This window comes from Erithacus rubecula (assembly GCF_903797595.1).
Source record: "Erithacus rubecula genome assembly, chromosome: 15".
NCBI lineage: Eukaryota > Metazoa > Chordata > Aves > Passeriformes > Muscicapidae > Erithacus > Erithacus rubecula.
Window position 1 is genome coordinate 12,307,020 of NC_136667.1, and position 12,331 is coordinate 12,319,350.

The window sequence follows — 12,331 nt, forward strand, 5'->3', positions numbered from 1 at the left end:
TTTCTTCTTTTTTCTTTTTCTTTCCTTTTAATCTAGATGGACTTAATTGAAAGTGTTTCTTAAGAAGTAAAAAAAAAAAAAAAAAGAATGTAAAACTGGAGAAGCACGATAAGTAAGTGTATTAATAAACAGGCTTCTAATTTCTTATCTTTGATGGTATTCAGTACTATTTTAAATATTCTCAGAAAAATCACAAACATACAGAAGGTCATATATAAAATCCCTGATGAAGCAATTTAATGCTAAATTAAAGCTGAAAATAGGTAAGCCCAGCTCTTGGGATCTTGGGTATTTTCAAAGACTAAAATAGAATCAACACTACAACAAAAATACCATGTGTTTTTCAGATTTTTAAATATTTATTTCCTAAATTAATTAGAGCAGGATTAGCTGGTTCTTACAGCTTAGCAGGAAACAATTTAATTTCCAAGCCAATTGTATATTTACAGTTAGCAACAATGGTTTTATTTTATAAAAAGGGAATGGGAAAATAGTTGTGTGTTTCTGAAATACTACCAGAGAATTTCCTTTAAAACACAGAGTGAAAAGTATACAAACAGGCATTAAACATAAATGTAATTTAATAAATTACCACTTAGCTATATGGTGTGATAAATAGGTAATAAGAACATAATACAGGCATTTACCTTTCAGCTTCCAAAGGAGCTGGAAGCTAAAATAATAATAGTTTTCATTAGACTCTCCTGCCTGGCATCAAGAGGCAATTTCCACCTATTAATATGGATTTCTATTACCTGCCTTGTGAATACTGTTAACCCATTTATCAAGCAAGAAGCCATAATTTTGTCACTTATTACAAGCAGAAGGGGAGCAGAAGGATTGTTAAACCATGTCACATTAGAGCATCAGATTAAATCATTTGACCTAGAAGATATTCCAGTTACATTTAAAAAGGGTAAGAAAAAAAAACACTGCAGCCCTGCTCCTCCTACATTCACTAAGACCTCTTGCAGGACCAAATTTTTCCTTGTGGTGTTAGGAGAAAAAAAAAAAAAAGTGAAAAAAAAAACCCTGCAGACTAACTGTAAACTAGGTGCATGTGTAATTAAACATGCTTCGTTGGTTCTCTTGATCTGTCAATAGTGGGTAGGAGGAGGTTGACTTAAGTTAAATGACTTGAGTTTTATGAACATTTGTACCTTTTCATGTCCTCTAAGTAAAGCATCACTGAACAGAACCACAGCCAAATGCGAGGAGGTTGGAATGAGATGTTTATTATTGAGATTGCAGTGGTGCCCAGAACACGCCGGGCACTATTGTGAGTGCAGAGGGAGGTGCCAGCACAGGGCCCTTTCCAGCTGCTGATTTCCACCCTGAGCACAGAGTCCCTGTCCCGCTCCCTGTGTCCCACAGCTCTGGAGATGAATGGAGGGACAACAGTGCCATCACTGAGATGACAGGCACGCAGCCATTAATCACATGGCTGCTAATAAACACACGAAATTCCCACCTTCCCACAGTGCCGAGGTCTCCTTGTCCTCACACCTGGTTTTCAGCTGCAGGGACCAGCACGCAGCAGCTAATGTGTCCAAATGAGCATTTAGCTTTAGCCCCCTCATACCTCCCTGCTCCACCACTCACCTCTTGACAGGCTATCAAGACTATACATTGTTCTTGCTATTCACACTAGATGAGATTATAAAACATGTCTGCTTCCATGCCTGTGATAAAAGCTCCATAATATGCACCTCAGCCACTTTGTCTGGAGCAATGACCCAAGAGCACTACTTGTATTCCTCCCACTCTACAGAGCTCAGCTACAGATGTCAAAAATACTTAAGACCTCAATCCACAAAGGATATATACAGGATCTGGAAAAGCTGCAGAATGCAAGCAAAGTTTCTGTAATTCCTCAAATGTTCTGCTCTTTGTTCACTGGAGTAAACGAAGACACTGAAATTGAACTGGGATGTCTCAACTTCCCATGCCTCATTCCCTGCTGCTGAAAGACCACAAACTTGGTCACTTGACTTCAACCACTTGGTGCTCGGTTACCCCCCTCATCTGGCTATTCTTGTTTCAATTCAATTTTGTCAAGCCACTGAAGGGTCCCTCTGTGCATCTTTCTGCAAGACTTTCCTACAACTTCCACTCCTGGCACAGCAGAAAACTTCCAGCACCATGTGGTCCAGTAGGGACAGGGACTTCCAAAACTCCCACTGAGAAAAGAACATTTCTCTCTTCCTTCCCTGAAACCTCACAGTGATCCTTAAGTTAGTGAGTTACTCAGAAGTCATTGAGCAATCAGGCTGCTCATTATATTCCTCAATGAAATTATTACCACGAGTAATTCTCAGTGCATTATTCACAGGTTAGCCAATCTTACATCCTCTTCAAAAGACTCAAAGAAGTTCTGCACCTTTATGAAACAGATTTTTATTCCTCCCATACTCTCAGGTAGTAGTTTTATCCCATATTTTACTGTTTCTCACACATGCATATCCATTTATTTCTCAGTGGTCCTTTAATCCTTTTCTGTTCATGCTGCAGCTCAGTACAAGGATGAGGGTATCTCTATAAGCCATGTGCTCAGGAGGCTCTATCAATATGCATGCATGGTACAAGGCAGAAATATATTTCTGCTGAAGAATAATTAGAAGTTGGGGTCAGACATTTTAGACTTGAGCCAGATTTTGATAAGACATATTAGGAATTCATAGGGCTTTTATCATTTTCAACAGCAAGAGGATTAGACCCTACACTGACAAGAGCAAGAACATCAGTTGTTAGAAGAAATATGTGCCACACTGAAATACTGCAAAGCACCTGAAAGACAAAATATATTGTCTGATAAAAACACTCCAAGCACTTTCAAATTCAACCCAGTGATGACTTGCCGAGTCAGTGCTTCATTTGTCTGGCAGAGTCAAAATTACAATGCCTTCTGTTCCAACACTCAAAAATGCAACAGACGTGCAAAGGGAAACCAGGATTTAAACCATGGCCTCGCACAACAGCAAGGATTCAAACTATGCATAATATAGGGATGCTTAGGTCATAGGGAAGAAAGGAACAGTAAGAATCTTTATTTGGATTCTAAAATTTTATGCAGTGAGCTTGCAATGTTGACAGAAAGACCAAAGCAATTTTTTTTTTAACACATATTTCAGGAAAAGGTAAAGATAATGATTCAAAAAGCCCCAATCTCTTTCCACTCCTAAGAAAGACCCCAAAACCAAAAAGAATCTCAGTTTCATCTCTCTTCTCCCTAAAATATTCAGAGTGCTGCAAACGTGTTACAAACGAAATTACTTTTTGTACAGAATTTCTAAAACTCTTGACTTTTAATAAGGTCGTGCATCACTTGATTTTAATGACAGATTTTTTTATCCCTTAAATTTGACTAAAAATGATGTGATTTACAAAGCAAACAAGCAAGCTTAAATAAAGCTAATTAAATTCACCAGATACAGCCTTGCTTTTCCCCTCAGTGAGTGTTTATTTCAGCTCCCAGTGCTCTGATAGCTCCTGACAGCTTGCTGGGACACAAGAAAGAAGTAGGTCAGGGTAAGCTGGAATCAGCAACAGAGGATCCCATTAGACAGGCTTGTAGGGTAATACGGAGATCGAGGAAGTGTGTGATGTAGTGACAGTGCTGGAGACACATAACAAACAGCCTGAGGACAGCCTCCAGCAGAACGGGTACATTTATCTGCTCTGTGTTATAATGACCCCTCACATGGTCTATCCAGACTGTGATTTCTCCTACAAGAGGTGATGTATAAACCTAATGCCAGAAACGTGCCCGCACTCGGCCAGGCAGTGCAGGGCAGCGGCCCCACAGCAGCTCTGCTCCCACACAGACCTGCCTGGCTTTTGGGGTGTGGAGCTGCCAGCTCCTTGGGCAGGGGGATCACACAGGATCTGTCCCCACACTCGTGCAGCAAGGGAACCCACTGCACACAGAGATCAAAGGACATCAAGAGTGGCTTCTCCTACCCAGCTTCTAAAACATGGTACTGGTGATGGTGTTTGCAGTGCCTGCACTGGATCTGAAAACACCAAGCACGCCAAAGTGGCAAGAAAAGTCACTGTGGCAGCTGGGGAATGCAGCAAAACTGTGGTGGGGCACAAAGGATGCCTGCTCCCCACTGGGCTGTTGTCTGGGGGCTCCTGGGGAACCTGCACCCTGGTCCTTTTTTGCCACTGGATGAGGCAGGAGGGCTTGTGTCTGTCTTCCCATCCCACAGCACCCCTGCCTTGGGGAGGCACGACTGGCAGGGAGGAGAGGCTGAGAAAGCTGTGACTTCTGCTGGCTTTTCCCCAATAGGTTTGCTGTGAACACAATCAAAATGACCAAAATGATCCATGAAAAATATAAAATGCTCTATGTACCGCTGTTTCAGATGAGTTAATGTAAGGTGCATTTTTACCACATGTATAACCCAAACACTTGCTAATGCAACTCTTCCTTCCTGAGGAAAAGTATAAAAGTATTTTGTTTAAGTGTCTGGGCGTAAGACGGGAAAACATGCCACCACAAACTCTTTAGTTTTAATATTAAGTCAGAGGCAAGTGGAAAAGCAGAGTGCTAACTCCCCTTGTTCTTGTGACTACTGCTCACACCATTAAAAGTCCAAAATTTCTCTGGCAGTGCTGTACGTACACCAAACATTCAAATTATGAGAGTCTATTTCTCAGGCTCATACACAGCCAGAGAGATTCTCCCCAAACCCAAACTGTGTGGATCACATTAAAAGAAGAACAGAAGCATGTCCTGTCTCAGAAAATAGGCACCTTTGACAGGAACAATTTGAATCGCCATGGGCATAAACAAACACAATTGGAGAATTTTTTTTATTTTGTTCAGAGCTCAATACATTCACTCTACTCAGAGAGATCTCCAGCATCCCCTTTACTTGAAGTACCTAAATGTCTTGATTTGCAGCAGCAATGGGGGTCATCCTAATAAACCAGAAATTTCATTTTTATTACCCTGACTTCATTTACCCCTTTACTCAGTAAGAGTGCATCATGTTCAGCATTTATCCCCTCTTTTTTTCATTACAAGCTTTCTGCAGCACAATCCCCATCCAGTGGCAGCCATGCTTCCTGTTCTTCAGGGGGTCACATTGTGTGGTCACTTGCACCCACCCATTTTATGACAGTGCACATCCCTTTCCTGCAACATTTCCTTAAGCAGACAGTTCCACTGATTTCACAGAGGTTTGGACTGATTGACACCTATTTGCTCCATCCCTAAGCATCGAGGTAAAATCTCCATCTAGTTCAATGTCCTAAAGAAAAACATGCATGTCCTAAGGAAAATATGGATTAGGATAAAAGCATTAAAATAAAGGAAGACAATGAGAATGATAAGAGCAGCCTGCAAGGAAGGAAGGAAGCTTTTAATAGCACTAAAATATAAAATTGATTTGTACACATATTGGATAAAAATCAATACAATTAGCAAGTAACTGAATACTAGAAAGGGAAATTGATTGCTTGAGGGTCCAGGGGACTCAAGGCAATCAGTCCATTCTTCTATCTCCTCCACTCTTTGTAAAAATTTACTTTTTCATAATCCTGCCTGAACTCTTTGCCCATTAATAATGCTGCTAAATAGCTCTTCTTTTAGCACTATTACTGCAGACCTGCTTGAATTACATTTGGAGGCAGTTTCAAGTGGCATGTCCTGGCCATTTTGCTAAACCTCAGAGCAAGAGCATGAAAGAATAAGGACTAATGAACGGCAGCACAGGCATACTTGAGAAGAGCTTATAAATTTAAGCACCAAAGTTTAAATAAATGGATTACCATAGAATTTATTTGCTACATCAATTTGGTCAGCTTTTGCTGATACATCATTCCTGCCTCAAAGGAGAAGAGCCACTGGTTTGAAACAACTAATTAAGCATTTTGAACCATGGCCTTACAAGGGCTATGCTGCTTTTCTCTCCTGCCCCCCTTCTCTCACCCAGTTACTCCTATTGCAGCATTAAAATCATTAATCCATGTGAAACAGGAGGCTCGATTTACAGTTAAATCTAGACAAAATTATGTGGCTTCTACGGCCACCATCTCTGAGTGGATTTTGGTTTCAGGCAAGGGCATCTTCTTCTTCTTTAAGGTAAGTCTGGAGGAACTAAAAGGCAATTGCTTTTCCCCCCACAGAAGGATGGAGGCTCCAGGGGAGCCTCCCAGGTGAGGGTTTCCATTACTGTCAACCAGCTGCACAGCCAGACTGAGCATGCACCCAACTCGCATGCATCTACCAAGGAGGCTTCTGTTTCAGATCAGATGCCTTCTCAGACAAGAACTTTCTCAGATGTTAGGCTTTGTCCACTGACTCATCTTAATAGGAAGCTCTTTAAACCAAAAACTACCTTTGGGCCCTCACCAGGCTCCCTGCCAGTCTGCAGTTCAGGGTGACATGACCTTTGCTGCAAACCAGAGCCCCGATTTGGCAATTAACTTTAGTTTATTCAGAGCTCTGCGAGTAGTCCTATCCAAACCAAAGGTAAACAAATAATTTTTCCAGATTAATAAGACCACTTGCATGCTTAAAATTCAACAATGTAATTTAAGCACTTTCTAATGGAGTAAGCCATGACTTGATTAAAACTGTAAATCATCAAAAATTGCATCTCATCATATCACTTTAACAGAGATTCTTTTATTCCAGAAATCTCAACACGCACTCATTTCTCAGCAGACCAACCTGACCAGTGACTAAACCAAGCCATTATATCAGCATAAGGAAAGATCCACGACGTTTTGCAACTCAAGGGGCAACCTGTGGGAATGCCTCTGTAAGAGAGGAGAACAGGCTGGCAGGACACCAGCCTAAGTGATGCCTCACTGAGTTCTTATGTTCTTCCTCCAAAGTCTGTCCTGCTGCTTCATCTTACCAAGAAGAGACATTAGTCTGGACTCAGAAATAGAAACCTGAAATTACATAGTTTCAGTGCTGGCCCTCTTTGCAACCACGAACAAACTACTTTAATCTCTTTGCTTCCGTTTCCCTGCCTTTATTTAGCCAAGGGAGTAAAACAGTTGACCTAACTCATATATCTTTTATGAAGATTAAATGGTTGCTCTGTGTAAAGTACTTGGAAGATGAAAGACATCAAGTAAATATTAATCTTAGTCACCACACCTACCAACAGGATCTTCAGTACACTGATTTGGGTCCATGCTTGAAGAGGCTTTCTTTGTGCAATTCAGGAACTGTGCTTTCTTGGAGTAGTAGAGCTGAATCAAAGCTAATCAGGAATTCCCATGTTAATCGGCCTTCTAGCATTCGAAGATTGTAAGAAGGATGATACTTCCATTTCAAAAGACAGCAAGGTGCCACAGAATGAATTACATCAAACTGCCTGAAGCCCATTTACAGCATGGTCATGGAGAAAACTATTGGAGTTCATCCACTGACATTCATCTCAGGGCATACACACTTGTAAATCAGCTCCTATTCAGTAATGAAATGTCGAGTGACTCATTCTTTCTACATTTGAAAAAACTCTCACAGAGAACCAAACACTCTTTTACTTTCCTGTCTGCCTTTATAAATACTGAATTACACCTCTTTACTTCAGGGAAGCCACAATGCTTTTGGAACCAGCTGTAAAAGAGAACATTACCATCTCTGCTTCACAGAATCCAAGGCCACCTTAAGATTCCAAATTGCTGTTGAAGGAGACTTGGAAAGATGTTTAATTAGCAGTTCAGATGATCTTCTGAATTAGCTTCCCAGTGCACAGCAAGGTGCACTGGTCTCATGCAGACATAGCCCTAAGGCTGGCCCAGGGAAGGCTGGCCCAGGGAAAGCCAGCTTGAGGCAAGCTGGCAACACTGCTCCAGGCACTTCTGCTGCTCATGAGGGTCAGGTAGCAGATTATTTACTTAATGTCTTAAGCAACTTCTGCAGCTCAAACTCAGCTCATGCAGCCATAGCTGTCCTGCCAGCAGTGAACTGCAAGCTGGCCAGGTGAAAGCTGTCCTCACTGATTCTGCCTGAACCAGCAAATTCACAGAATAAGGACAGCAGGGCAGTCATACCTTGACTTTTACCCCAGTGTTAGCACCAGCTCATATCCAAGGGGCACATCCTGCAGCTGCACAGGGAACAGCAGCTGTGTGCTTCAGCCAGCTGTGTGATACCTGGGCAGCCCCACCACTGTGCTCACCCAAAGAAAAATCTTTCTGACAAAACAAACCCAACCAAGCCATGCCTGTGATCACAGGGAGTGCACAGCCTTGGCACTGTGCTGCTCCCTGCCACAGCTTTGCCTGCCTCTGGAGAGGCAAGTGAGATCCCAGGAGCAGAACAACCACAACAAAAGCATGAAAGGAAGAGTAAAAGGGAAAACAAGGGCCACAAACTTAAAAGGGACAATGGAAATAAAGATAAGCAGTGCCTGGATGCCAGTGTCCAAGGAGCACAGAAAAACTTGGCACACTGGAAGCACTTACTGCTTGAATGGAAGGCGTAGGAGATGCTGGACCTTGTGGACCAGGCACGAGATTCCACCCTTACTGAGGCAGTTCTGGACCTGCCACACCTCCATCATCTCTCAGATACCTGCACATTTCCTCAGCTCTCCTGTCTCCTTGGCTTTGCCCTCCCTTTGGTCCCAGCCCATCCCAGCTCTCTCTCCCCCCTACCATTGCCTCCTCGTACTTTGGACCTCTTCTCCTCTACACCCCAAGGTCTCTGGTTCTCCACGTGTGGCTGCAGCAGCACCAGCCCAAGCAGCCAGGCCAGCCAGTGCTGCAGAGCGGCTCTGCTGGTGCTGGCAGTGCTGCTCTGTCTCCTCGCTGGGATCCAGCAGGATGGATGCACAAACAAACAAGTTATACTACCAACACAGCTATGCTCCAAAAGGAAATGACCACTGGATGTTATTGCATAACCCTTCTGAATAATGAACATGTATTTCTTGAAAATACATGCCACCTAATCCCCTTGGTATTGCAAACATGTACCACAGGATGGTAATTTAAGTTAATCAGGCACTGAGCTCCATGCAAAGTTTAACAGTTTGCTTTGCTACGGTTTGAGGAGCAGATGGCAAAGCACTCAATGGCACATTTTCTGCCATTCTTGTACCTGTTTCTTTTCCAGGCATGAACAAATAAATGCTTGCTGGACTAGCTGGCCACTGAATACCAAGAAATAACATACACGTAGATGCTCCACAGGGAGGTCTTGTGGGTAGCCATAATTGGCCATTTCCTGGCTAGTTTGCCATTACTGCCTTTCTTAGATATGATAAAATTAAAGCTACAGGCTAGCATAAGGTTCTTTGTAAGTAATCCAGGTTTTATCTGCAGAAGTACGCATATCCACAATCAGTTCCATGCAGACAAACAGTACGAATTTTCTTACTCAACAACACTGGACACTGTTGCTGTAGTTCACAGTATATCTACGTACACTGTCTTCCAAATGACTGTGAACTGTACCTAGCCTGGCATGTGGGCATCAGAAACCAGACTGAGGGTGTCATTTGGATTTCACACCACCTCTGTGGACAGTTAGTTAAATGCTCTATTTCTGGCTAGTTTGTGGCATGCTGGGCCGGGGGAGAGAAGAACTGACAAGGGGAAAATAGAAATTTGTAGACAATGTGTATAAGGCCAAAGTGATTTTAAAGAAAGGGCAATTCAGATTGCCTAAGTCAAGCTTTTTCTAGGTACATAGAGAGAATGGGAGGTGAGGTGGTGAGCAATAAACAGTGCATCCTGAGACATTCATCATCTTCATAGTCTATAACCAGCAGAACACACACACCTTCTCCTTCAAAACAGGGAGCTCAGCCCCCAGCATGCAGTTAATGATGCTCTGTACAGGGGATGTGATTGCACTAATTGCTGGGCCATTGCCACTGCTGTCCCAAGCATTTCTGGACCTAGCATTTCTACAGCAACACTGAGCAGAAACGCTTCACATTTATTAACTCGTTTGGTTTTGACTGTTGGATTGGCTCCCCATTCCCAAGGCTCTCAAATTCATTATTTCAGCTTAACACTACAAAGTAATCAAATCACTGTTACAGCAGACAGACTGTGGGAGCCCCAAAGGGGAGGGGAGAGTGGAGTCAGAAGAAATATCTACATTTTCTCTTACATTCTTTGCACTTGCCCTAAACTTCAGATTTGACTCATCTACTTCTCTGGAATTCAAGAATATTGAACTTTAATTGACATGGGAAGTTATTTGAAGACACAGGATTTTCACTTGAAATTAAGTCTGATCTACCTCCCGGGATCAGGGACCAAGATTCACGTCTCATAAGTACTGAGAAGCCCAAATGAACTTTCATTCTGCTTCAAATCAAACACAAGTGTTGCTGCAACCAAGAAAGCATCTTTCCAAAGCTATGTAAATTCAAACCAACCAATCCATACCTAAGAAGAGGAGATGAGATGGAAGATTCAAATATGCCTTTATGCCCTTCCATCAAATGTGTAGAATAGGTAAGAGCAGGAAAACAAAAGAAGTGGCTCAGAGAGCCAAGATTAATATGGAAATGGAGAAAAAGGGCATGCCTTGGGCTGAATTTTTTCTGTCTCTCTTCAGTACAATGTATTTTCAGCTTCATGCAATGTAATATTAGAAAATGCTTAGCACACATCCCTTGATGTAGAAGACAAAGAAATTTTTTTTTTATTTAGACAAATTCCAATGTCCTTGTCTAATGTTATCCAATGCAAAATTAGAAAGAAATTAGTGCTTGCTTGGTCATGTGTTTTAAAAAATAATTTGAATTACCCACTGCCTAAAGAATGGACAGGGTCCTCTGTTATTAAAATCCAAACCAAGTCTGTAATCAAATTGACAGGATAAAGCTTGAAGAAAATCCCCCAATGCATTTCTTTAATTGAGAAAAACAAACAAAAAAACCCCATGAAGCCTGTGAACAAACAGTCTTACAGGCTTTGGACTTAATATACCAACAATATCAGGCATTTCAATGCAGTCACATCAAAACTAGATATTTATTGCTTGGTAGTGAGTAATCCTTTGAAAAGGGAGGAACAAAAATTTCTTTTTAATGAGTCACCATTTGAAAGTCAGAGATCAAAACCTTTTGTCTGTATTTCAATTAGAAGATTGTATAAATTTGAGTTTTTCTCTGTGTGAGTTTATTCAAATCAACACAATTAATTAAGAAAATAAGTAAGTTAAGGTAACAGAAAAAGTGAAGTCCTTAAAAGTACCTAACCATCAGCAAGATTTACTGGGTTACTGAAGTATCAAATACATTCAGAAATTACTTACTTACAAAAACTTGGACTTGTGAAAATCCTAGTAGGATTTTAAGTAACTATTCCAAGCAAAGTGAAATTATACTCAGTATCCATCCTGATAACAACATGAAAGAAGTGATAATAATTATTCTTAAACTATTGCAAATGTTGACATACTAAATGTTACACACTAATGTATGGGGACAAAGCTACTGGTGTGTTTAAAACTGAAGGTTTTTGTAAAATACTGGCTTTTTTGCCATTGCTGGAAACTTAAACCTATGATGAACCAGGGCAGAGAATGAAACAACAAAATACATGCCTGAGGGTAGATGCTATTTTTGTCTTTAAATATTTTCTTTACCTCTACATGAAATTCTGAAGTTTCAGCAAAAAAAGAAAGGTGCTATAATGTCATATGGAGATGAAAAACAAACAAAAATATCCACCTGAGTTGGCATTACAGCTAAAGCAAAGAAATAAAACTGTTGTTCACAGTAAGGGGGGTTTCCAGTAGGATATACCTGCCTTTGTTTTGAATATAATTTCCAATTACTTGAAAGGACCCTAAAGACCTCAACTGGTAACAAGCACTGATGATTTATGAACTATTTAACTAGTTAAGGATACTTAGTGTGAAGGTAAAGGTGAAGCACCATCATTCCCATTTTACAATGGACAAGTAAGAACCTAGGAACGATTTACTCAAAAATTTCCTCCAGCAATACATACATACATATACTCAGGCTGGTTTTAAAGGGTTCAAAAACCATTTGAAAAAAAAATGTAGTTGACGACTTTGAAATTAGAATAAGTATTATCAGCCTTGGCTTGTTATATGAAAATGAATATTCACAAAAAATCCCACTTTCTCCACAGAGCTACCAAACCATCCTGTGGAACTTCTGAGCAGTGAGAGCATCTCCCAACCTGACTGTCAGCTCACTGAACCACCCTGTCCCCCCCATCAGTTCATCTTAATTTATCTTCGATTTACTTGTAAATTGGAAGTAATTGGAGTAAATTATTACAGTAACTGGTTACAGTTTGGGAATTGAGAGAATTGAAGAAAGAATACAGAGATATAATCTGATCTACTGCTGTAAAGAGGATC

General features: G+C 41.1%; 1 protein-coding gene across 6 annotated transcripts in view; it reads right to left on the reverse strand.

The window, feature by feature from the left end:
- MAMLD1 (mastermind like domain containing 1) overlaps positions 1 to 12,331 on the reverse strand; it is a 253,785-nt gene that overhangs the window by 62,545 nt on the left and 178,909 nt on the right. The gene's annotated exons all lie outside the window — the stretch shown is intronic.